The sequence below is a fragment of the Aphelocoma coerulescens genome, chromosome 1 (assembly GCF_041296385.1).
Source record: "Aphelocoma coerulescens isolate FSJ_1873_10779 chromosome 1, UR_Acoe_1.0, whole genome shotgun sequence".
NCBI classification, from domain to species: domain Eukaryota; kingdom Metazoa; phylum Chordata; class Aves; order Passeriformes; family Corvidae; genus Aphelocoma; species Aphelocoma coerulescens.
The window spans coordinates 89,567,411-89,593,240 of NC_091013.1; positions in this window are offsets into that span (position 1 = coordinate 89,567,411).

Consider the following 25,830-nt stretch of genomic DNA (forward strand, 5'->3'; position numbering starts at 1 on the left):
CTTGGCTTCAGAAGTGATGCCTAAAATTCTCTTTCTGTGCTGCTTCTTTATTTATATTTCATTTAGAAACTCAAGTTACTTTGTTGCATTTTTAATGACATAAAGACTTCGCTGTTACAGCCGCTCATTTAGCTAAGTCAGTACCTGTGGGCTTTTTTGGTTTGTTGTTAGAGATGCCATCACAGATTTAACTTTTACTGGCCTGTGGGAATAGATTGCCTTTCTGAAGAAAACAACTCTTTTTGTAAAGTAATTCACCCTGCAGGAATTTTAAGGCCTGAGAATCTAAATCTGGTTTTGGAACACTCTATAGTTAGCATAAAATTTGAAAAACAGCTTTATTAACTAGGACCCTTCACTCCTACTCAAAGAAAATAAGACTTACGGGATTTGCAAGCTTTTGATCCTTTCACCCCTAAACAACTGATTTAAGAACTGATCTCTAGGTCTCATCATTTTCCACTGAGGTTCATTTTCTACTATAACTCGGATTTGAATAGGTAATGTTGATGTATTGAGACAAAATTACACACTTCTTTCTAGAAGCATAGATTAATAAACATATAGTTGTAGCATTTTGAAGGAGTGCATTTTGACATTAACACAAGCCAGTGGGAGCAGATCTGGCTATCTCTTGTAAGGGCTTTTTCAAATCCTTGCTCCAAGCAGCGCTGTGAATCAAATCAAATTATTAAATCAAAGATAAACACAGGAATGATGGGAGGCCAGTTCTCAGAAACAGATGGATTTACCAACCTCTTATGCACTGTGTGGTGGGATTACCACCAACAGGTACAGCACAGAGTTAGTCTGGCAGCTTGCTCAGTTTTCTGTGTAACTCATTGATTCTATAGGTCACAGTGCACTTGTTGGAGAAAGGGATGTAGGAGTGTTGTTTTCTTTAGATAATTCACTTATTTACTAATCAGAAAAACAGGGGTTTTTTAAGCAATTATATAACTGAAACACTGCTCAGGTGCCCTAAAGAAACCTTTTAAGGATTGCACATACACAAAATAACAAAAAAAATCAGTGGTGTTTACTGAACTAAATACAGATATGGAGTATGCAAGATGTGACCAATTCTTGACAGATTATTTCTGTCACATAATAGACTTGTCTTTTTTCTAGCAAATCTTATAGACTTCATCTCTTTACAGTTGAATTAACGAGAGATGAGTTTTGCTGGCTGCTGTTGTTTGGGATCACCTCCTCTGCATGATGTTGGCATAGCTAACATTGCTGTATTAATGTTCAGTCACAACTTCATTAAGGGTTTGGCTGCAGGAGAAAGCAATGATGCTTTTGTGATGTTTGGTTAAGAAGTCTGTTGTCATTGTTCAGTTATAATCTATAAGGAAAATAACTAAGGCTACATACATGTAAATATGTTTATATATGAGCAACACTATACACCCTCTATGCAGTCTATAGGTTGCAATTGGTATTAAAACGATGGTTGAACCCATTCTTTACAGAAAGTTTTAGATGATCAGTTTATTTTTTATTTAGTTGCAAATTAAATCCTCAGTGGTGTAGTACCCTGGTCATGCCCTTTGAAGTTTCCATGAGAACAGCCAAAACCATTCAGCAAAGGCCACATTTTATCCTAAAAATTCTCCAAAAAATCAAGAAGTATTTTCTGAGATAAACCAAAACTGCAGTTTATTTACCCGCAGTCATCAAGAATGTATTTTGCTGATGTAATATATTCATGTGTTTAATTGTATTGGTCACATTTTATTACATCTTGAAGTGTCAATTAACTTCTTTGTTGCAAATTGACAGATTGTATCCAAGTTCTAACCCAAGCCTCCCAATAGTTGTTAGCAGATGCGGAGAATCTTTCGCCCTTACTCTACCTCAAAGCATATGTCTGCATTTCAGATGATGTTTCTATATTCCTGTGTGAGAAAACAAACTATCATTTCTTGCTGAACTAGATCCACAGTTCTGAATTATCAGTTCTTAGCAGCCTTGTGATATCTGCTAATTGACATGTAATGTGTGAAACTGGAAATGTTGGTTTGAGTGTAAATATATCAAAGCATTATTCTGACTGAATTTTAAGTTCTTTTTATAACCTTGACACCAGTTTACACCTATCAGCTCATAGGACTTCTATTACTAAAATTAAACACAAATTTATATCCACTGCTTCTAAAACACATCACTTTATTTCTTTCAAGTAGCATAAAAGTAACTTCTGACTGTTTCTGTTGGCAGAAGTTTGAGTGGCAAACTGCTACTAAGAAAAAGAGAGAAGGCCCATAGTGTTATCAAACTCATATTTAGCAGGACCTACAGTGAAAAATTCTGAAAAGTAAAAGAATAGAAGGACGTGTGATTTTAATTGTAGGATAAAAATGGAAACAATTACATTTTTGCAGAAAACAATCTTCTCATTTGTAGCAGTGTGAGCTAGACACATCAGGGATTTTTAGGATGCTACTTTCAAAGAGTGGTTAGAAAGTAATCTCTTGTAAAATGGATGTAACCTCCGGGGCTTGAGCATAGTCCCTGCCTGCCTACCTGAAACAGCATGCAGCAGGATCATGCAGACTTCAGCTGATTATTTTCCTAAACCCAGAACATGTTAGACCTTCCTTAAGAAATAAATAGCTGTTGAATATGGAACAGAATCTGAAGTATGGAACTAAAATAAGACATGATTCCTGAAATAAAAGCAATTTCAGAGTTTACAAGAAACATTATTTTATTCTGGCAGAGACTATTCAGAGAATTTCTGATGATTAGAAGGCATTCAGCTACAAATGGAAGGAATGTATTCAAGCCCCAATATGTTTTGTTGCCAGGCTTCTAAAGACCGTGAATCCCAACCAAAATGGTGAATGGTGGCATTTTCTGTTTTTCGTTAGAGAAAGGCAAGGCAAAACAGCACAGCCTTTGTCATATGGATCCCTCAGACGTCAGTGAATATAGTGCACACGTAGGCATATAACCTGTGGTTTTTTTAAGTTGAATCATCAAATGAAGCCGACTTGTAGCATTAAGCATCTAGTCTGTTTGAGACTGTTTGACAGAAAACACACCTAACTTTACTGGTGAAAATAAAGTCATAAACTCCTGTCTGCTAAAGGAACATGAATCTCTCTATCATCTTCCTTCTTGAGATAACAAAAGCAAAAAATAAGAAAAAAAAAAGTAACAACACCAAAAATGTGCTTTCTCATTGAACAGAACCAAATAATTCAGAGTACTGTCAGAGAAACAGAAGAGTCCTCTTCTGTGAATGTATTGTTGAAATATATCTGTCACTGGATGCCATCTGGTCCATCACCAAACAAACCATGCTGCATTTCAGAGGTATCTATTCATAGTTCTTCCTAAGAACGTAGCTGCTGACAGAATGGGACAATATGCAGGAGAGAAGGAATGTATGGGAAGCACAGATAATTCAAGGATACCTTTCTCCAAAGGTAATGTCCTGTCATTCCCTGAGTTACATCATCCTGAAATACAGCCTGTTTGATATCTGGAGTCCAGTGACAACAAAAGCTGTGTCTTCACAGTGTCTTCTGACTTACTCAATGTTTAATTTCAGTTATAAAACAAGAGAAGAATTTGCTAGATGCTGGGAATCTCTGCTGAATGTACTCCCCATGCTAGGGCCAGCAAGATTTGTGGTCCTTGGACCCTGTGAAATTAAATAACTGCTTTTTCAAAGCTTTTCCAAAGGGGAATGAGCAGGGTATGGCATCATGGTCCTTCCCACCCTGGTTTACAATGGTGACTGTGGATACTGATAACAATGTGATGAATTAGTGTTGATGGAACTCTTTTCAGTGAGAAAATACACCTTATCTGTAATGCAGAAACTCAAAAAAAATCTTATTTATTTTGACTTCCAATTAATTTAGATATTAAAAGAGGCAACATAATTTTCTTTGCATGAAAACGTATAGAGTAATGAACAAAACATAAATAAAACAAGTTGTTTTGGTAAAAGAAGACCTTTTAATCGAAATAGAAGTACTCTCAGCATTCTTTCTGTAACAGTTTATTTCTGGTCAGAATTAAGACAAATTATAACAAATCTCTTTGGGCAGAATTTGTTCCATATTCAACTCCATTCCACAATAGATCTGAAAGTCCGGATTTTCTTTTCCTGTCGTGGTCTCAGTTGTGCCTCTTGCCAGTTAAAGAGGCATCAGGGCACCCTAGAAGATGACCAGTTTTGGAGAACTGGTTTCTGCACGACTGGAAGCCAGACTTCATCCAATCATTTTGAGCATGGAGCAACCTGGTCGAGTGGAAAGTGTCCCTATCCATGGCATGGGAGTTGCAACTAGAAGGTGCCTTTCAGCTCAAACTATTCTATGATTCTATCGTAAGAAGAAACTTGGCTTCCTTGGACTCTTTCTGAAGTGACCAGATTGTGAGTTCAGGCCTTCAGAGTGCTAAGATACCTGACTCTACACCAGACAGTGATTTCAGAAAAATATTGAGGCAGACAATCCAGCCAATGCCTTGTTCAGCAATCTTCAAGCAGAACATTGTGAGCGAGTCTAAGTTAGCTCTGTTCCTTCTGAATAATGAGGGACTACTGAGATGCAGTGGGGGACACGGTAGCCAGCTTCTAGATAGGATAAGGAAAAGGTTTGAAGCCTTATGAAAGAGGTTTTGGGGTTTTTTTGGGGGGGGGGGATTATCTGGGGTGTGGGTTTTAGTTTTTGGGGGGTTTGGGGGTTTTTTTGTGCATTTTTGTCTTTCCTTTTTTTGTCTAATTTTGTTGGCTGTTATCAGAAATTATGACTTCAGCTATTACAGGGCAATGAGTTAGCTGCATTACTTTTAAAACAAAACTAAACTAAGACATTGTCCCAGAAAAACAACATTGTTTATGAGTGGTGTGATAAAACCAAAGATCATGTCACAGCAACTAATGCATCACAATTACAGCTGACTGGTTTGTTTATCAGCCCCAAAATAAGTCTATCATTATTTCTTTCACTAATAAACATCTCCATTCTGATTTTCTGACAGTATCTAGACCTGGACTTTGCGACCCAGTTAGTATTTTCTAGCTTTCTACATTCATTATACAGCAGTGGCATAATAATGTGTATATATATGTAAATACACACACATACATATATAAAAACCCATCTGAGCTATGATAATTGATATTTTGTAGTAGATACATCTCAGCTAATATATCAAACCACAGCCTATGTGCAACGTCATTGTCTGCCTTGAGTTTTATATGACATTTTGTATAGACAAGACATATGATTTTATTATACCATGATATAATACAGTAGTATTCTCATTTCTCCCGTTGTTGCATACACAATTCAAAAGCCTTCTTAACATACTTTCCAAGGGAATTTTTTGTCTGCTTTCTTTTCATAGTCTTTGTTCATATACTGTTTACTTCTAATGACAGCCTTAGACATAATTTTGTATACTTAAGTAGATGTAGAGAATAACAGTATCGGATCAATATCTGGAAACAAATTCATTATTTGTATGCCCCTCCAAAATAAGTTTAAACTAAAGATAGAAAGATCTGAAGAAAACAGACCTTTTGCCACACTTCTACTTTGTAAAATCTATAAAGTTCATGAAATAAGGTATTTTGAGACAGATCCTGAGGTGAGGATGTAAAATCAGTTATTTCTAGTGCTTATACATCATATTTTCCTGACAAGAAATTCAGTATTTTTGTGATGTGGTTTTGTTATATGGTTGTTGTGTAAATAATATCAATTCTTGTGCCTGCATTCCAGCAGCATACAGGTCTAACAGATATTTAATGGATATTGCTACTTCTGCTTGGCAAATGAAGCCCTGTTTGATAGAATTTTGCTAAAAAGTTATAAAAGAGTACTGAATCTTCTGCTGTGAAAGAGAAAATATTTAAAGGTGGATAATGTTATTACTGCTGGATAGAAAATCAGGTTTCTAAACTCTTTATTTTCTTGTGTCTGTGTAATGTGACAGGAGAAGGTGATGATTGCTGTTAAAGGGAGACATCAGTTACAGTGCTGTTCATAAAGGTAGTTTGTTTGGCAATAATGTCATATCTCTCTGCTTTTTCCTTTCTTCAAAGGGCAACTTCTTCAGGACTTTCTGATTTTCAAATTCCTTTATTCTTTAAAGTACTTACATGATGACAAAAAGGGCCTATAACATCACTCTGACAGATGGAGTATTTCAGGGAGGCTTGTTTACTCCAAAACAAGATATTCCAAAGGGATCTTCAAGATAGCTAAAAGTACAAGCTCAGCTTGGTAGTCAGCTTAAACACTTAAAATAATGCTGGTTTTTTAAATTTTATTCCTATGAAAATTTTAGCTGTAAACCCTGGCTACAATAATTTAAAATGCATGGGAATCTCCAGAGAGCTTTCTCCCTCAGCTTATGTCTTTGTTTCGCATTTTTTTGGAGTATTTCTATTAAAACTTCATTATGTCATTACTTCGCCAAAACTGCTGGCTCAAACTGCATCATGAGTTTGTTCCACTGTGTATCCATGTCTGATGTGCTGTACATTGGCCCACACATTTACTGCTGCTGGAGATGTTCTTAGTTTTCAAACAAAAAACTCACAATTTGCAAACCTGAGCTTCTACTAAATAACCATTATAAATGATTACACAGATGGCATAATCCATTTGAGTAAGCTGGTGATTTTTTTATTCATCTAGTAAAAGTAGTTTACAGGATTTTTTAACAGGATTTTTGATTTGTGAATTTCCTATACAAACTTCTGTTTGAACAGTTCTCCCTTAATTTTGGCCTCTTCAGTTTTTGTCAAAGGAAGTGTTAAAAAATTGTTCCATTATTTATAATTAACTAAGATTATACATCACGCATTGCTTCCTTTATTTCCCAAAATGCGTCGAAAAATCATACTGTTATATATTCTCTTTATATAAGAACATAGTAATAGCAATACTTGACAGGGAAGAATTTGGACACCCTGGCCAAATCACATTCTGTCAAGTGACTTCCGGGCAGTACTGGGAAGTGAGCACAGCAAAGAATGATTCCCAGGATGCAGCTTGGATGCAGGAGTCTGAGTAGGTTTGTTGGCAGTGCAGAGGGCTGTTTCATGCTAGCTGCTTCTACCCCAGGCTGGTGCTGGGGACATTCAGGTCACATTCAGGTATGGATGTTCATGGCCCTGGGTTCATGCTGGCTGACTGCTACATTGGTACACAGCAGAGACCTTTGGGGCTAACCAGCACATGCCCTCAGAGGTCTGTGCTACAATTCCTCTAGTTAGCCGGTTCACTAAGGTAGAGGCACAACCTCATTACCTTCTGAACACCCTGCTTTGAATTACTTTGTCACCTATTTTGGAAGGATACCCATTTTAGGCCACAGCCATGGCAAAAGCTTCCTTACTATGATCAGAACAAGCTTTATTTCTCCACAGAAATGAAAAAAAAAAAAATTGAGCCCAAAAAATTGAATGAACAACTAGTGTCATAAATAAAACATGAACTTACATTAAAACTTCTCCTTAGTTGTTTCAACATTTTACCAAGCTTCTAAAGCCACCTTGTAGGTTTTGTTATTTGCTCAAGGGACAGCATGCTCTGAAGAGTTCTTTTCTCTTTTCCCTTTTCTGTGTGACAACTATTACCTCTATCAAGAAAAATTGTTTAGAAGAGTTTTTCCCCCTGTAGTACAAGATACTTTCCCCTCCTGATGCAGCTGTCCATCATTCCCTGCAACTGGGTAACGGGAGGTCACATGAGACTGGATGACTGTGTCACTTCCACTACTTTTCTAAAATTACTTGAGTATTATTCCTATTGTGTATTTATTACATTTCATTAGAATATTTTTGCCTTAAGCTTTCAGTCTTCCCTCTTTTGCTTACAGCTTTATCAGCCCAAGTGATATGTATTTTTTATGAGCTCTGTGTTATGAGAAATAATGCATAATGTATAACGTAAAACCTTCTAGGATTCGTGTTTAACTCACTACAAGTTTTGCATGCTGTCTACATATAACATGCAAATGTTATTAAACATTCTGCAGTGAAGGAAATTGGAAAAATATATGCTCCCTATTTGAAAATGTGAAGGAACTTTGTCACAAAAATTAATTAATATGATGTCAAAATTTAACATTAATTAACCCATTCATAAGTAACTGTGTAAATCCAGTTTAGCGACCTACGGCAAAGCAAAACCACTGTGCAATTATGCTGCAATTACAAGTTAATTACATAGATATAACAGCATCTGAATTTTACTTATACTGTCTTTTTTCAAATTATAATAATTAACCTTGCACCTTCTAGGTTTTATCTTGCAGAACAATAGCACACATGACCTAGTTGAGTGCAATTTTTCTGCTCTTAGGTTTACTTCTTATGAAAATCTTATGTAAAAATCTGACATAGGATCATTCATTAGCCAATTTAAATTGAAAATTCTTTCAAGACAATTTGTAAGCAACGCTTAACTGGAAAAAAAGAAATATATAATATATGTATATTTATTTCTAATTTTAAGTTTGGCCATAAAATATTAAGACATCAGATCTTGTGTTAAGAAGCTTTCTATTGCAGACTTTTTCTCCTTTTTGGGTTAAAAACCAAGGCTTGTTTTCATCTTTCCTAACTCTAGATACCTAGGATGCATAAATTGCATTTCCTTTTTCATTTTCTGTAGAGTGAACAACTTGACCATAAAATATTAAGACATCAGATCTTGTGTTAAGAAGCTTTCTATTGCAGACTTTTTCTCCTTTTTGGGTTAAAAACCAAGGCTTGTTTTCATCTTTCCTAACTCTAGATACCTAGGATGCATAAATTGCATTTCCTTTTTCATTTTCTGTAGAGTGAACAACTTGACCAGCTTAAAGTGATGTGTGTCTTTCAGGGGTGGTTTTGCCAGTGTCCACTGACTTCCTAAACTGGTGGATGACAAAGCCAATTCTTCCCTCTGCATTTGCCTGTGTTCTTCTCCTCAATAGCTATCAGCACCCATGAGCCAAATAGTCTAACAAAGGTGCTCAAGAAATACAAATGTACAAGGATTGTGAAGCAGCACCGGCTTTTCAAATTCCCAGTGCATTCTGTCTATATCTTGGAATTTTAAACTGATAACATAATTTGAATATTTCTTACTTTATTAGTAATATGAAACATTTCCCTTTATTCAAAAGGATGTGTTTAAAATGGTTTGGAAGCATTCTTTGTTTTAAGATCTATAGGCATAAGGAAAAGGGAAGTCTAATTCTGTTATCAGAAAGATTCATCCTTATGTTTCCTGTTATTATTCCACAAGATTGCTAAATGCTGTACATAAAACAAGCCTTCTCTAAGAAGTGTTTATAGACAAACACAGAGATTAAAGGTGTATGAAATGAAACACAGGCCTAGGAGAGGAGTTGAAAGTGAAGAAATCCTTATTAATGTGTTGAGCAGCATTTTCAGAATAAGTCTCACCTTAATGCTGTCTTTATTATTACCAAAACCAGAATTTCAGTAGATATTTTAAAGTGCTGTTTTGTTCTTTGTTGTCACAGATTTTCTTTTTTATAAAAGCTTAAGAGCCCTCTGTTAAGAACCTCTTAAGTTGGACTCCAGCAGAGCTACACTATATCTCTAAAGGGGGGCAGTGGGTGGGGTGTAAGATGTAAGGGGTTTTAAACCTGCATGTTGCCAGGAGCATCTGAAAGTCTAATCATGACCTGTTGTACATCCTTTCATTTCATGAGTCTATTTGTTCACACCTAATCAATGATTTCATTTTAAATAATCAGATTAGGACATTTTGCCTCAGGAACAGACAGCAATTCAAAGAATTGCAGACATAGTTATACCAGCAACAAGGATCAGTGATTTCACATCCTCATTATGACAAAACTCAATTTAAAGTTAGCACATTTTATCGTAAAAAAAAGAAATAAGACATGTGATTTTCCCATCTATACATCTACTGTGCTACCAAGAAAGCAAACAAAAAAAATCTAGCACAAATGAGAAAACAGTAATTTTATGAAGATGGGGAAGAGAACTGTATTGTGTATTTGTGTTACAAAAGTACATTCATTACATTTTTCAGATATCTGTATATGCTGCTGTTTTCTCAGTGCCCATCATGTTGTTAACTAACCATGAAATAATGTCATACCAGAAGCAAATGTTTGTTCTTAAACCTTTATTCACCCATATCAATAAATCTGAGAAAGAGTTTTCCTATGGAGAAAAGTACACTGAAGAATAAATGGGTTCATGTGTTAATTTTTTTTCTTTCTCCCTGAGTTTCAATTTAATAGATATATCTTTTCTTCTAGGGTAAGCACATGGGATCTAACTAAAAATATTTTTAATTCTCAGTTCACTGAAAATGTATATGATTATTCCTGCATGCATTACAAACATTCGGAATAATTATATTCATTTAAGTACACATATAAGTTTGAATTCAGTTAGCTAAACTGGTGATATAGCCTTTTAAATACATCAAAACTATATTTATGTTAGGAAGGAAAAGGGGCTGCTTAACTGACACAAAAAAAAAAAATCTCTGTATAAATTGATCATTAATAAATTTGTGCTGATAATTAAATTATGTTTAACCTTTAGAAGGGTGAGTTTCCAAGACTGTAATGTCATCACTGGGTGAAATGAAATCAAGTTCAATACATATCTGAAAAACATCAGAAACAGGTTGTGCTTTTGATAGTGGGAGGGTGAAGTTAGTGAGGCAGGAGTTGTCCTCTTCTGTATCTCAGCAAGGTCAAAAGGGAGACACTTTTGCATTAGAAGCGAGTAGCTATGATTCAGGAAAATAGCCAACAGTTTAACTCTGATTACAAAAAATGTTGTAGTAAAAATGGTTCATGAGAAGCATGCTGGATACATCTAAATCTGCCAACTGAAATAAACAGTTTGGTGGAAGGGGAGAAAATGCTGATGTAGGAACAACAACCTGTTTAGCTCAATCACACCAGGAAAGGAACTGGGAGGGAGGTTTTTGTTTCAACTTTATCATTTTTTTTCCCTCAGGTAAATTCCCTCAAGTTTCTTGTTTTGTAAGCATTTCATGTCTAACCTGCCTCTTTAGTATATAATACAAACCCATTAACACTCTTCTAGTGTTTTCTTACACACAGTGGTTTTAGAAAGAGGTACAGCCTTATTCAAAGACCTCTGAAGGCAAAGGACAAACTTGCATTAAGCTTTGGCAAAATCACCCTCCCTGTGGTTACTGCCCTTGCAGCATAAAATGAATAGTGCACTGACAGATACTTTCATTTAATCAGGGCTAGTTTTAGTGAACTTGCTGCAATCTGAAGTCGAACTCTCTATGTATTTTTATATCTACACATTCACATGTTTCCTATATGCTTAAACATTTGAAAGGCATAATTAGGAAATATCACTAAGTTTGCAGTTCTGCTATCCTCATCTTCTGATTCAGCATAACAGGAAGGAGTGAGTGTAAAAATGGTCATTTTGTAACATCTGTCACTGCCAGAGCCAAATGTATCATATCACAGTAAATTTTCCCATCAGTGTGCACATAGTAAATTACTTCTCTTCATAGACCATTTTGCATTTCCTGTAAATATCCCTGGAAAACATTTCCTAGCTATAGGTTTAGAATTAATCAATCAACTTTTGTTTTTATAGCACCATTCTGGAAAATCCACTCATAGTACTTTCAGTAATAGAGATAAGAAAAACAAATCCATACTCTCCATTTAAGTCCAAAGCATCTATCTTCTTGACTATGTTCACTTAAGACATTTCAGCTGTGGAAGTACCAACTGCTTTATACTTTTGGGAACTCTTTAACTACAAAACAAATAGATGTAAGAAACAGTAAAAGTATCCCAGTCACAAAAAAGAATGTGGAGCAAACTGGAGCTTTGATTTGACCCTACAAATCATGTCTTAATTTAATAATTTGGGAAAATTAGGAAATGTTTTGAAGTCATTTCTGCAGGCCACAGTGTAGCTGCTGAAGGGCAACTGTGGGATGTTCAGTTACTCATAGATGTCGGCAGTGTGGATGTCTGCAGCTGAGCTAGGATCTTTTCAAGGTCATGAACAATAAAAGGGTCTCATGGCTCCAGTCAAGTCACCTGTTCAGGACCTGATGACTCACAGCCTTCAAATGTCTGTTTCTCTCTTTCAACCATTAAAGGTGTTGAGCATGATTAGCTGTGGTGCAGACATCTACAGAAACCTCACCTCTTTACTAAATGAGTTTTGGCATGAAATATAGCCTGACATCATAGTGAAGCTTCAGTTTAGCTCTGAAGGAGGAGAGAAATCTAATAAGAAACCCAGCAAATCCCACATCAGACCTGCACAACAAGATGTTAGTGGCATGAGCTTATGTATTTAATAGTGGTGTGTAATGCCATTAGAGTTTTGGAAGAAAAAAATGCCATGAAATGATGAAACAGAAGCTGTATTCACCAACTTAGATAAGATTTTGTAATTTTTTAGAAGAAATAAAATGTCAATGCAATTATTATTTCCAAATATATGAATAGAAGCCAGAAACTCCTGCAAAGTTCACACTGGTGCCTAAATGCGTTCAAAAGCGAGTTCCTCAATAAAATAAGGCACTAAATGGATTGAATGTAAACTACATGGCAGGTTTGATCAGATGGTTCATTGATCCCTATTCCCACAAGTCATCCAGAGAAAATATTAGCACTTCAGGCACATGTTGAGAGCAGAGCTAGAGCACCTGCCAACTGGGCAGCTACAGCAATAGGCAGAAAGACAAAATGAAGGAATTTCTCTTATGTGCAATACTCAAAGAGAGTAACATTTTGGGATCCAACTTGGAGTTCAAAACCTTGAAGAACTGTAGAGAAAGACCTCTGACATATAAAGTGAATTTTCTGCTTCTGTTCATCTCACTGCCTCCTTGGCTGTTTTGCAAAACTTGTTCCTGTCCTGAGTTGTGTCTAATTTCCCTCCAAGCACCATACCCCTCGTTGTTGTGTGTTCACTGTATTTTATTTTGTGAGCTTCCCCTGTGCCAATTCATTTGGGGAGCCATTAATCCATCTGCCTTTCCTCCGTGTGTTAGCACATTTACAGAGGATAATTCAGTAGCATCATACATGGGCAACATATGTTTTTGCAGGTAAAATGATACCCTACAAAATAAGTGTCTCTATTTTGAACGTATGAAAATTGGTTTTTATTAGTGAAAAAAAATCAAAGAGTTACAAGGTCATTTATCTCTTGCTGTCAGGATGCATCTATTTGCACATTTGCTGACAAGCTCTTTCTTCCCCTGGCAGGCTTAAAACTTACTCCTTTTGTCTGTTCTCAAGGTAAATGCAAGTCCTATATGCAAACAAGAGTCTGTTGAAACAGCCCTTCTCTCACACCGTGCTCTCCTGACCTGAGTTTGCACATTCAGTAACAGTGAGATTCCAGTCATGTAACTGTACCTAAAAAATTAATCATCTAGTGCTATCAGTTAAGCCACCTATGGTCTTTTAACAATACAGGGATTTTTGGACTGTGCAAGGTGCCTTCCTTTCTTTGTGAAAAGTAGCACATACCCAAGGTGGACATGTATCTATAATTTTTTTTTTCTTTCCTGTCTCTAGGACATCAATGATAGAGCAACCAGAGACTGTTAACTCACTCTGCTGCACACTCTTTCCAAAAACCTCAAAAAACAAAGTCCCAGCCAGTCATGCCCAAAGAGAAGAGGGAAAGTTCCTTCCTGCCCGTCATGGAGTCTGGCCATCATAGAGCTTGCCAGTTCCAAAATCCGACCTTTTCATTTCCACCAACACTCCACAGAACTTTGATTTCTCTCATCATTTCCATGACAATTTCTTGTATTGGAGCAACAAGTAAGAATAATGAGCAGTTGGTGGCAGAGGCAGGAAAGGAGATTATAATGTGAGCAAAACTCATTCTAGTTCCATCAGAGAGTCAGCAAACTCTTCGTGTGGCTACCATAAGAACTATATTTGGGACTCCTATAAAGGCTAAAGTAATGGCTTTACTCAGGAAAATAACGCCTTCAGAGCTCAATAAATACTAAAATTTGCTTTCAATCACTCATATGCATATTCAGAAACTCCAAGTTACATGGAAGAAAGGGGATAGCAAAGATGCCAGTATTTTAGTATGTGTGTAGCAAACCACCAAATACTTGCACAGATTTAAGTGCACCACAGTTACCCCTGTCACAATGAAAAAATAACCCATTCGCTTTTGAGGAAGCGTGGTGGGTTGACCTTGGCTGAATGCCAGTTGCCCACCAAAGCTGCTCTTTGCCTCTCGTCTTCAGCTGGATGGGGAAGAAAAAATATACTGAAAGGTTTGTGGTCAACATAGGGACAGGAAGAGATCACTCAACTTTTACCATCATGGGTGAAATAGACTGGACTTTGGGAAGATTAATTTATTGCAAAACAAATCAGGGAAGGTAAGAAAAACAGCCAAAACTGAAAACAGCTCCTCCTCAGCCCTCCTTTCTTCCTGGACTCAAGTTCATTTACAATTTTCTCTCCCTCCTTCCCCTCAGCAGTGCAGGAGGATGGGGAATGGGAGTTGTGGGTCAGTTCATCACACATTGTCTCTGATAGTCCCTCCTCATCTGGGAGGACTCTTCACATTATTCCCCTGCTCCTGCGTGAGGTCCCTCTCAGAGAAGACAATTCTCTACAGACTTCTCCATTGTGAGATCCTTCCCATGGGCTACAGTTCTTCAGTAACTGCTCCAATATGGGTCCCTTCTGTAGGGTACAGTACTTCAGCAACAAAAGACTCCAGCGTGGGTCTCCTTCAGGGTCCCAGGTCCTGCCATCAAACCTGCTTAGCATGGCTCCAGTGAAGAGAGAGCCAGGAGGATGCCAGGACCCTGCTCCAACACAGTCTTCCCATGGGGCCTAGCCTCCTTCAGACTGCACCTGCTCCAATATGGGTTCCTCCAGGGGCTGCAGGTGGATATCTCCTTTACTGTGGATCTCCATTGATGCCTTAGGGTTTTAGCTTTTACATTTTTTCATTTATTTGTAATCCTGCAATCCTTTAGTGTATAACTCTAAACTCCATATAGAGTGTTAGCTACTGTTTTCCCATTTTGGTCAGACAAAACAATTCCTCTCTAGGCCTGGTAATCAAGGACACCTTACTGTCTCAGGCCCCAAGAAATGTAAACAAAAGTGAGTTGGGGGTGGGGGAGCAAGCGTGGGGTAATGACTTCATTACCTGAAGCTGTAATTGGAAGATTAACCCCCAACATGCAAATGGACTAAACTTATAAAAGCATCAAAATCCGTGACCTGTCGCCCATTTTTGGGTGTAGCCCCCGGGGGACTTTATCTGTCCTAAATGTACCTGGAGGCCCTTCAATAAATACAACTGCTTTTTATTCTCTTAATTTTGTCTTGCTTCTGTTTTTAGATAGTCCCAAAAAGGCATCACCATGGGCTGAGAGGGGACAGCCTGACTCGCCATGGTCTGCACTACAGACTGAAGGGGAATCTTTGCTCCAATGCCTGGAGAATTTCTTCCCCCTCCTTCTGCACTGACCTCAAGTCTGCAGAACTGTTTCTCTCACATGTTCTTATTCCTCTCTTTGGATGCAGTTCTTGTCTAATTTTTTACCCTGTTTTCTTCCACTTCTTAAATATGTTATCCCAGAGGTGCTACCATCATTGCTATGGGCTCAGCCTTGGCCAGAGGTGGTTCCACCTTTGGAGCTGAATGTCATTTGCTCTGTCTCACATGGGGGAAGTTTCTAACAACTTCTCGTGGAAGCCAAAACCTGTAGCGCCCCAGCCACCAAAACCTTGCCACACAAACCTGATAGAGCAATGTAAAAGGTATGACAGTGCTATAGTGTGGCAAAATAACTTGTCATTGGAAGTACATTCTATTGACAAGGGAGAATTTTGGGTTAATTACCTGATTTCTCAAAGCTCTTAGCCATCCACTTTCCAGCCAGTAAGTACTGAACATTGGGCAATCTCTAATTTCTTACAGACTTGTTCTGCCATCCACGTTGCTAGCCACTTACTGATCATTGTCCTGGGAATCCCCTGACTTTCAGAACAGCAGTGTGTTTTCTACTGCTTAAGCCTGGCAACAAATTTAAGAGATCTATCAAGAAAAACACATCCTTGTTCATCAGGCACCCTGATGAGGGCATCTTCAGATTGCTGGGGGAGGATTTAATAGGTTTGATTGCCCTGATACACACTACTGTTTCATACCTCTAGCCTTCACCTCATGGAAACTCATTAGCAAAATGCTCCATAGTACCTCAGTAGAATTTTGGTGTTTGAGCAGACTTTATTCTCACAGAGGCAGCACAAACATTGCTTAGAGACTGCACGTTATTTGTTTACCTTTGACAAAACATCAGTTCTCTGACAACTTTTCTACATATATTGTAAATACATCTCAAAGACTTAGAATCATAGAGTCATAAGATAATTAATGCTGAAAAAGACCTCCAAGATGGAGTTCAACCATCTACATGTTTTTGAACATTTCCAGGGACAGTGGTTAGACCACTTCCCTGAGTAGCCTGTTCCAGTGTTTGACCATCCTTTCAGAAGAGATTTTTATCCTAATATCCAAACTAAACCTACCCTAATGCAACTTGAGGCCATTTCCTGTTGTCCTATTGCTTCTTACATGTGAGAAGACACTGACCCATGCCTGGATACAACCTTCTTCCAGGTAGTTGTACAAGCAATAAGGTACCTCCAGCTTTTCTCCAAAATATACAACCCCTGTTCCGTAGAGTCATCCTTACAGGTGCAGGGAATAGTCTTATCTATAAAAATGTATGTGTGTGCACACATGATGCTAAAAAACACATGCCTTCCATTTGTCCAGCATCTTGAGGTGAGAGAAATGACCATGGGAAACATCTCAATTCCCTTGAGAACCCAGGCCTGGTCTTCTCCAGGAGAAACTGCTCAGCCCTGATGCTCTCACCTTGATGCAGCTTCATCCTACATGAGGACCCTGTGCCCAAAGTTGTAAACACCTTTTCCTGATCTTTCCCATGGGAGACTTTGCTGCCAACAAGGAACGCTGTCGTCTGGTTTCTGGTGATTGAAATCATCAAGCCCAAAATTTTTAACTACTTAAGCCAATTGTTGCTTAGCTTTTCTTAAGTGTTCAGTGTAGCATATAAACAATGATCAGAGACTCATTAATAAATAAAATGGATTAAATAAGAAAGAGAAGGAGGAGACGGTGGAGGATAGAGAGTAAATAAACAGAAGGATGAGGAGCTTTATACTCTTCTCAGTCTATTGGGATTCAGCACTAGCTCCTGGAGGGTTGATGTAGTTATCTTCAGTCTTTTCCATTTATCTGGTTATTTGTAATCTCACCAAAAAAAAAAACCCAGAAGTTCTATTTCCAGATAGTACATGCTGACTTCTTGGGAGGGAGTTTAAAATTCATTACAGGCATAAAAACAAATCAAGCTGACAGAATGCTCAAATATACTGTGCTGCCCAGATTTATAATTGAAAAACCCTCTGCTGCATGAAATGAGTGAAATAGAGCAGATGAACCAGCAGACAAGCAGAAGACCAGAATTAAACAAATTTGTGTAAATAAATCCTACTTATTTATCAGATAACGGGGATTCATTTTCTCTGTATTTGGCCTCTCTGTCAGATAATGTGAGCAAATATTGGTTGGAATTGGAGAGCAGAGGGCATCCAGGTTGATTTTCTATTATTTATTATTTTTCTTTCGGGTGGGTGATGGCAAAGGCCTGTGTGAAGTTTTGGGATGAAAAGAAAGACTGAAAGGATGTGACTGATCATGATTCATAATGCCATGGGCTCAGTTCTCCTTTGGGCTGTTCTAAATACTCTGTTTGGGACCCTGTTTTGCTTTTCAGATATGGACCACCTGATGCAAAGCAGACGTCTGGCTTCTCCTAAACATCACTGTAAACATTACCAGACGGTTTTGGTTGGGAAAGTATTTACTTGGACATTGAACACTAGTTATAAATCCAATTGTAGAACAGTTTAGCAAAAGTTATAAGCAGTTTTGAAAACATAATTAAAGGTACATTATTTTCTGTTGAGCAGTTGTGGATTGAACATTTAGTATTACCGTATCTTTAATAAGACCTCTGAAACCCTTGGACTGAGATCTTCTCAAAGTCCCAAAAATTCTCTTAATAATAGATGCGAGATAAACAGTTGAACTGACCAAACTGTGTGATTATCCTTGGTATCTATGTATGTCATGGTGGCAACGTCTAGGAAGAGGACTTGACGGGTAGCAGGAAGCCAGCCTTAGTGTTCAGGCAGTGGTCCACATAATGGGGAGCCATTTCTCATTGAATTTAATATGCCTTCCCACAAGCTGAAAGCCAAGCAGTGCTAAGCCGCTATGACCAAGAAGCCAATAGCTACAGGTGAGTCCCACAGTATATGGAGAATCTTTCAGCCCTTCTACCCTGTTAGTAGCATGATTGAACTAATACTGCCTTAGCATCAACCTTTAAAATAAAGGAAGGAAGGTGGTTTATGTGTTTTTCCATTTATTATCCTCCTAAAACTATTTTGCCCAGGCATTTTCCCTGGGTTCTTACTAATTCGCCATTTTTTCTTACAATATTCAAAACATTTTATAACAGTGGGAGTCAAATTTTATAAGCTTGGCAACAGATTACTCAATGAGAACAACTCTGAAAGGTGTTTAAAAATACGAAAGAAATCTAATTAGAGCCTGTTTCTGAGCTCTTAGCCTCAGTGTAGTAAAAGCAGTTGTGACAACAACCCATGAACATTTATGTCTGTCTACTGAAAGGTGGTATTTCAGAAGAAAATTGGACATAAAAATATGGATAAGTCTTCAAATTGAAAAGAGTTTTCTTTATCTTTTTGAAGTTCATGATACACGAAGTGCTGTGCAGTGGAGACTTTTGTGGTTAGCTATCAGAGGTAGCTTTGACATTAATATGTAAATGCCAGAGGTAACCACATAGAGTTTTTTTCATTTTCCCTGGTCATCCTGCCAGGAAGATGACAAGAGTAGGTACCAGTGCTTACATTACTAAGTTGTAATCATTCAATGCTGACCATTTTATAAACACAAATGCTAGCTACCAGTCACCAGGAGAGTCAATATTTTATTCCTCTTATACAGTACCACACCTAAGAGGTATGGAAAAACCTCAAGGTCAACTTGGACAAACATCCAAAAGCTCAAAGGCTTATCCAGACCTAAAGAGTCTGCAAAACAAAACAGAAGCTTTGTGATTTCTGGTGGATGCTCTCCTTAGAAACTGGAAAATTAAAGTTCAATGGATTTTTAAAAATAATTTGGAAACTTTGTACATTTTTGTTCTGAAATTTGGGTAAGTTTTTCAAGGAGAAAGTTTTCATGCCCATAAATCATTGTAACAATCCAAATCTGAACGCTTATACGGGGACAAAATGCGCTTCTGAGACGCATTTCTCAAAGGATACGTGTACAATGATACTAACCTCAGAGAGACCTCAAAGCTTTCTGCTATTAAAGGGTTAAATTTTGCATTATACTGAGGCAGAAATGGATGTTGAGGGTGAAAGAAGGAGAGATAAATGTTTAAATCTTTATAAATCTGGTATTATTTTCTTACTTGTAAAAGGCTTGTTTAATAACCCAGGAAAATATAATTTTTCCTCTGTAGATTCAGTCTTACTCAACAAATCTTAGCAAAGGATGGGACCTGAGGAAGATCCACATTATCATTAACTGTGACTCCCTGGGTGCTTTTCCCTAGTTCATTGCTCTACCCAACTTTTATAAATTAGCTGTTTGGGAAATTGCTTAATTGCCCATCTCCCAAGAGTTCTATGAGAACTATTTAATTAGTCTGAAAGGTGTTCTTGAAACTATTCATTTATTTCACTTTATTTATATTATGTATGATTAATAAGTGCTAGGAGCAAAAACTCTGTTCAAAGTCATCGGAATTATGTTGGGGTTTTCTTCTTTCTTACTTTTTTTGTTTTATTTCCAGCAGGCTGGGCAAAAGGGAGACAGTGACTGAGGAGCTCAGACTTTGGATGTAGTACCATTTAATACTTGTCAGTGCCTGCTTCAAGTCCCTAGTCAACCATTCCCATGACTAAATGACAGAACAGGTCTATTTCCCAGTTCCAGAGCTAGATGATGATGATGGTAATTTCATTATATTTCCTCCATTGCTTTCAGCTTATCCTTTTAATTAAAATGTAAAGGAATGACAGATTCCCCCCTGCTCACTCTGACTTTAGTGAAAGTTCAACATCCCAAGTGGGACTTGAACTCACATTATCACAGAGCAAAAGTTCAAAGCACTAAAACAGGAGCCATTAGTGTGTCAAGCAAGTAAGATAGCACTTACCAGGATCAATTTTCCACTTAGACAGCCTTTGCCCAATTGTGCTAACTCCCACTGAATCTATACCCACTAATGGATCAAAGCTGAGAGGCTAGGAATTCTTAAATCATTAATTCCCAGAGCTCACTAATATAATATTACAATTGCATCCACTAGCATTGCCATGAGAGGTAGGTCTTTACAGGTTTGTTTTAATACAGGTAGCTTTGGGTTTTCTTGTTTTTGTGGGGTGAGGATTTTTGACCCAGTATGAAAGCTTACCATCTTAATAATTCAAATTGACTTGCAGATTGGGTGATCATTATTTATTCAATAAATTTGCATGAGTGTTCAATGAAATGCTAAGTTACTACAGTAGTAATAAAAACAAGGACAAGAAAGTGTGATATTCAGTACCTTTTCCTTATTTTCATATGTTCTATTAGACTATCACTGTAACTTCTAGATGAAGAAGACCATCATGACTCAGACATGAATTTATCTTTCCACTCCCACCCAGATAAGCAAAATCTTCAGACTGTAGGAACATTTTATAGCTTCCACTTGTTCCTTTAAAACTAATATTAACATTATAAATATTGAAGAAGTCTCTTGGTGAATGGCATGAGGACAATGAAAAAAATAACATTGAATTTATCAAGGCGTTTGAAAATAGTAACAATAGCAGATCCCTCTCAATTTTTCTTCTCTATCTTGCTTTCCATTGCTCAGTTTTGAGAGCTGGGCCTAATGTGCATTCACTCAGTTCATCCACTGTAATGTCCTAAGCCTTAAAATTCATTCACTGATGCAATTAAGCTGGAAAAAATCAACTATTCAGTGGAGGTACAACAGCATAATCAGCAGATTTCTTGATAAAGACTGTAAATCTCCTGGCTCTACCTGTTCTCTTGAAGCATCTACCACTGACTGAAGTGATAGGCTTCCACAATGCTGCAGTCTTAATAGACTATTACAACAGAATCTCTCAGATTTTGATATTATCTAGCAGCTGAATTGACCCCAAAGGGTCACGTACAAATGAAGGTGTGGAAACAGTACAACCTATATATATACAATCTATGCTGCACAGTAAATGATTTTGTTATTGATCAGGTGTTCTTTAAAGATTTGATTAAAAAACCCAAACAAACACCCCTTTTTTTTGAAAGATCTTTTAGCCTTGAGGCAGAAGTCCCGGTTGTGTGGAAAATCAGTGATTCCAAGCAGAAATCTATACATATAACACATTTCGTTTTGTAATAGCTACATATTGCTAGACTGTGAAATGCACAAAATCTCAAATTGCAAAATAGCTGCTTTTCAAAAACTGGGTGCTGAAGTAACTTCGGCAGCAAAGCTTCTCTTTGTATATTAAAATACCAGATACACATTGTTGCACCCTATAAAATGAATTGCCTTGCCATGAAAAATAGGAAAAGCTTGAAAAAAAACTTGTAAGAAGCTCTCTGAGCAGAACTACATTACTGAAAATGTCTTTGGAAATAATATGGATTATAGAGCAAGCGTTAGGAAACCACAGTGATGTTACTCAGTCCTGCATGGATATACCAGGGAGACAGTATAATTTAATTATTCACACGATAGTTTAAAAAACCCTGATAGGTGTGAACTTGATGTTCTGTAAACAACTGACAAAATAATAGAAGCGAGGGTTTGATCTGCATGCATTGCAATTGAATATCTCTCTATGCAATAATTCATAACATTCAGAGGTTAACTAAAGAGAACCTAACATCTTTCTGTTGTCAAGGTTGAGTTGATTTCTCATTATAAGCCATATTCTAACAATCCCACAAATATAATCAGTTGTAGGGGAAGCTGGTAGCAATCAGTACATTTAGGCTGCCTAATGCATTTCATTATGAGGTATTACAGTGACTGTTGACTGTTTTTTCCTCTGAGAAGCAGTAAGGCCATTGTCAATTAACTGTCACATTGACATTTTTTACATGATACAGGGGATGCCTGTGTCATTTAGTGCATTGAGACAAAGAATTTGGTTTGCAAGGGAGACCATTAAGAGTTGCTCAGTTTTTCAGCCTCAGTAACATTTTTGTAACCTTGCTTATTTCCCCATAAGTATTAATGCCCATCATTCTAATATCTATTATTCCTTTATATAAAAATGGCAGAGAGGGTTTTTTTGTCCTTTTAACCAAAAAGGCTGCCTCATTCACGACATTCTCCATTTTTCTGATACTGCTCATTGTTCTTTTCTTACTTTTTGACATTTTTTCAAAACTGTGTAATAAAAAATGTCAAAGGAAATTTAAATCACAAAATCCACAAAGTTCTCTGTGAAAAGTCAAACTGAGAATCTAGTGGTGGCTGTGTCAATGCGTGACATTATTTTCTCTGCAGTAGATGCTGAATTGACAATTGAAAAATATCAGAATTCCATTTACATCCTCTCTGTATTCCCTGTTTGATGTTCATAGGTGAGGAGGGATATTGCAGGCAAAATGCACTCACGGTGAGCCAGGATGAAGTCTTTTTCATGTCCTCATGGATGGAAGTCATGCCAAGCAGGAGTTTACTATTTCATCCTCAAGAATATTTGCTCAATATAGGTATGGACTGAATGAATGGTTAATTTGAAGGAAAAAGTCCACTGAAATACACTCACTGATGACTTCATAGAATCATAGAGTAATTTCGGTCAGAAGGGACCCTACAGTTCTTCTTGTTCCAGCCCCGTGCCATGGGCACGGACACCTTCCACAAGACCGGGTTGCTCAGAGCCCCATTCTACCTGGCCTTGAACACTTCCAGGGATGGGGCATCCACAACTCCCTGGGCAACCCTCTGTTTTTGTTCCATGCACACAAAAGCACAGACCATCCCAAGTCACTCTGGCTAGGGCATCAAACTGCAGAACAGGACTCTCACCGGGGTCGTCATATGCATTAAATGATCAATAAATGCTCTTAATATGCACAGCAACATTTTTGCATTATTTGGCCTTTCTGCATTTTATTAAAGATCTTCTACACAAATAATAATTCAATATTGTTATGAAGTAGAATCAGACGTTCATATGTAAAACAAAACATATTTGTATGTATATCTTAAATTTTACTCCAGTCTATCAGCAAGTATTTTTTTTCCATTTTCTGGCAGCATAATAATAAAACTAGTTTGTTTCAGATAGAGAAGCCTATCACTCTCAAGCTGGGGAGATTTCTTCTTTCTTTTTATTTCAAGAAATATCTCAGAGATAATCATCATAAAATTAAAGTCAGTACAGGTGTGTTCATGAAGCAGAGGTGGTGGTGGTACCTAATTAAAAATTATATCTGTAGGGTTTTATCTGTAAAATATTCCTGTAACATATACCACAAAGCTTAACAATGTAATGATAGGGAGATGTGGAGACTGATATGAAATTGGGTCTGAGGTACACAGATACTGCACTGTCTAGCTTTATCATTACTCATTGCATATTTCTAGGCAACTTGACCAACATCCAAGGCACTTTTTCTGTATTCACATAGAGTATAACAGTCCATATGTGAAAAGATTAATCTCTTTCATCAGAAATCATTTTCTTAAAGTTTGATTAAGTCATTTCAGATGGAGCTTCTGAATGTCCGTACCCCCTTTATCACACATACCTAATAATGATGACAATGATCACGTAGTATAACCAAGCAGTCTCAGGATTAAATGTGTCCAGTCCTTAAAAAACAGCGATTGTATCAAGATGGTTCAATTCATAGTCACTGTGGAAAACTAAGAAAATTAATGTTATTTAAACCATTCTAAGTATCTTAGAAAACCCTACGCTTGTTTTATTAATTGACAACTGAACCTGAAAAAGTCAATATCAAGGCAATTGGACACAGACTCAAATGAAAATGTCTGTCACAGTGCTTTATCCTGACTTTAAGTTCTGCTAATGGGTCTTTTCTCATATACCCCACTGTTAACTCCAGAGCTGTGACCGGTAGCAGAGCTAGGCAAATGTCAAGTTAAGCTCAGCAATGATCAGATACTGTACTGTGATAGGAAAGCAGTTGGGGTTAAAATTAAAAACTTGGATTTGTAGGCAGTTCATTCAGCCTATCTGTGAGAGGCAAATTTTTTCACAGAATCAATTGAAGTGGAAAAGACCTCTGTGATCATCAAGTCCAACCTTTGACTGAACACCACCATGTCTAGACCATGGCACTAAGTGCCACATCCAGTGGTTCCTTGACCACCCCCAGGGATGTTGACTATACCATCCCCCAGCTCCCTCAGCTGCTCTACATCAGACTTGTGCTCCAGACCCTTCCCCAGCTCCGTTGCCCTTCTCTGGACACGCTCCAGCCCCTCAATGTCCTTTTTGGATCAAGGGGCCCAGAACTGAGCACAGGATTTGAGATGTGGTTTCACCAGTGCCAAGTACAGGGGGACAATCTCTGCCCTGGTCCTGCTGGTGACTATTGCTGATACAGGCCAGGATGGCACTGAGCTTCTTGGCCACCTGGACACTCTACTGACTCATGTTCAGCTGCTGTTCACCAGCACCCCCAGATCCTTTTCTGCTGGACAGCTTTGCAGCCACTTTCCCCAGATTGTAGCACTCTTGCAACCCAAAGGCAGGACCCAGGACTTGTCCATTTTGAACCTCATACAATTGGTCTTGGCCCATGGATCTGTCTGCAGAGTCTTCCTGCCCTCCAGCAGATCAACACTGCCACCAAACTCAATATTATTGACAAACTCACTGAGGGAACACTTGATCCTCTCATCCAGATCACCAGTAAAGGTATTGAGAAGGATTGGGTCCAACACTGATCCCTAGGGGACCCTACTAGTGACTGAACACCTGCTGGGTGTGGCACTATTCACCACCCCACTCTGGACCCAGACATCCAGCCAGTTTTTAACCCAGAAAACAGTGCACCCGTCCAGGCCGTGGGCTGCCAGATTTTCCAGGAAAACTTTGTGGAAGACAGAATCAAAGTGTTTGCTGAAGTCCAGGCAGACAACAACCACAGCCTTTCTCTCATCCACTAGATGGGTCACCTGGCCATAATAGATCAGGTTGGTCAGTCAGGACCTGCCTTTTCTAAACTCACGCTGGCCAGACCTGATCCCTCTGTTGTCTTGTATGTACCTTGTGATCACATTCAAGATGATTTTTCCTTGAAAATTTTTTAAAACATGCTAATAAAACTCATCCAAAACTTGTTTTATACTCAGTGCTATGATGCTTAAAGATCTGAATCCTGCCCAAAGATGGGTTTAATATGAGACAGCACAGCTAGAAATTTGGCTATCTGAGGCCATAGATAATGAGAAAAACAAGTGGTCTCATGGTTAGTGGAGTCTGTGGTGCCCAGGAGAAGTTTCATCTCATTTACCTGCAGATGTTTTCAGTGCAGGTGCTAAAATGAAATGTCCTCAGTCCTCTGTAGAGGGAAAAATAATTTCTGCAGGGCACCATTTATCTAACCTGGTGCAGATGTGCAGAAAGAGATGAACCATGCCC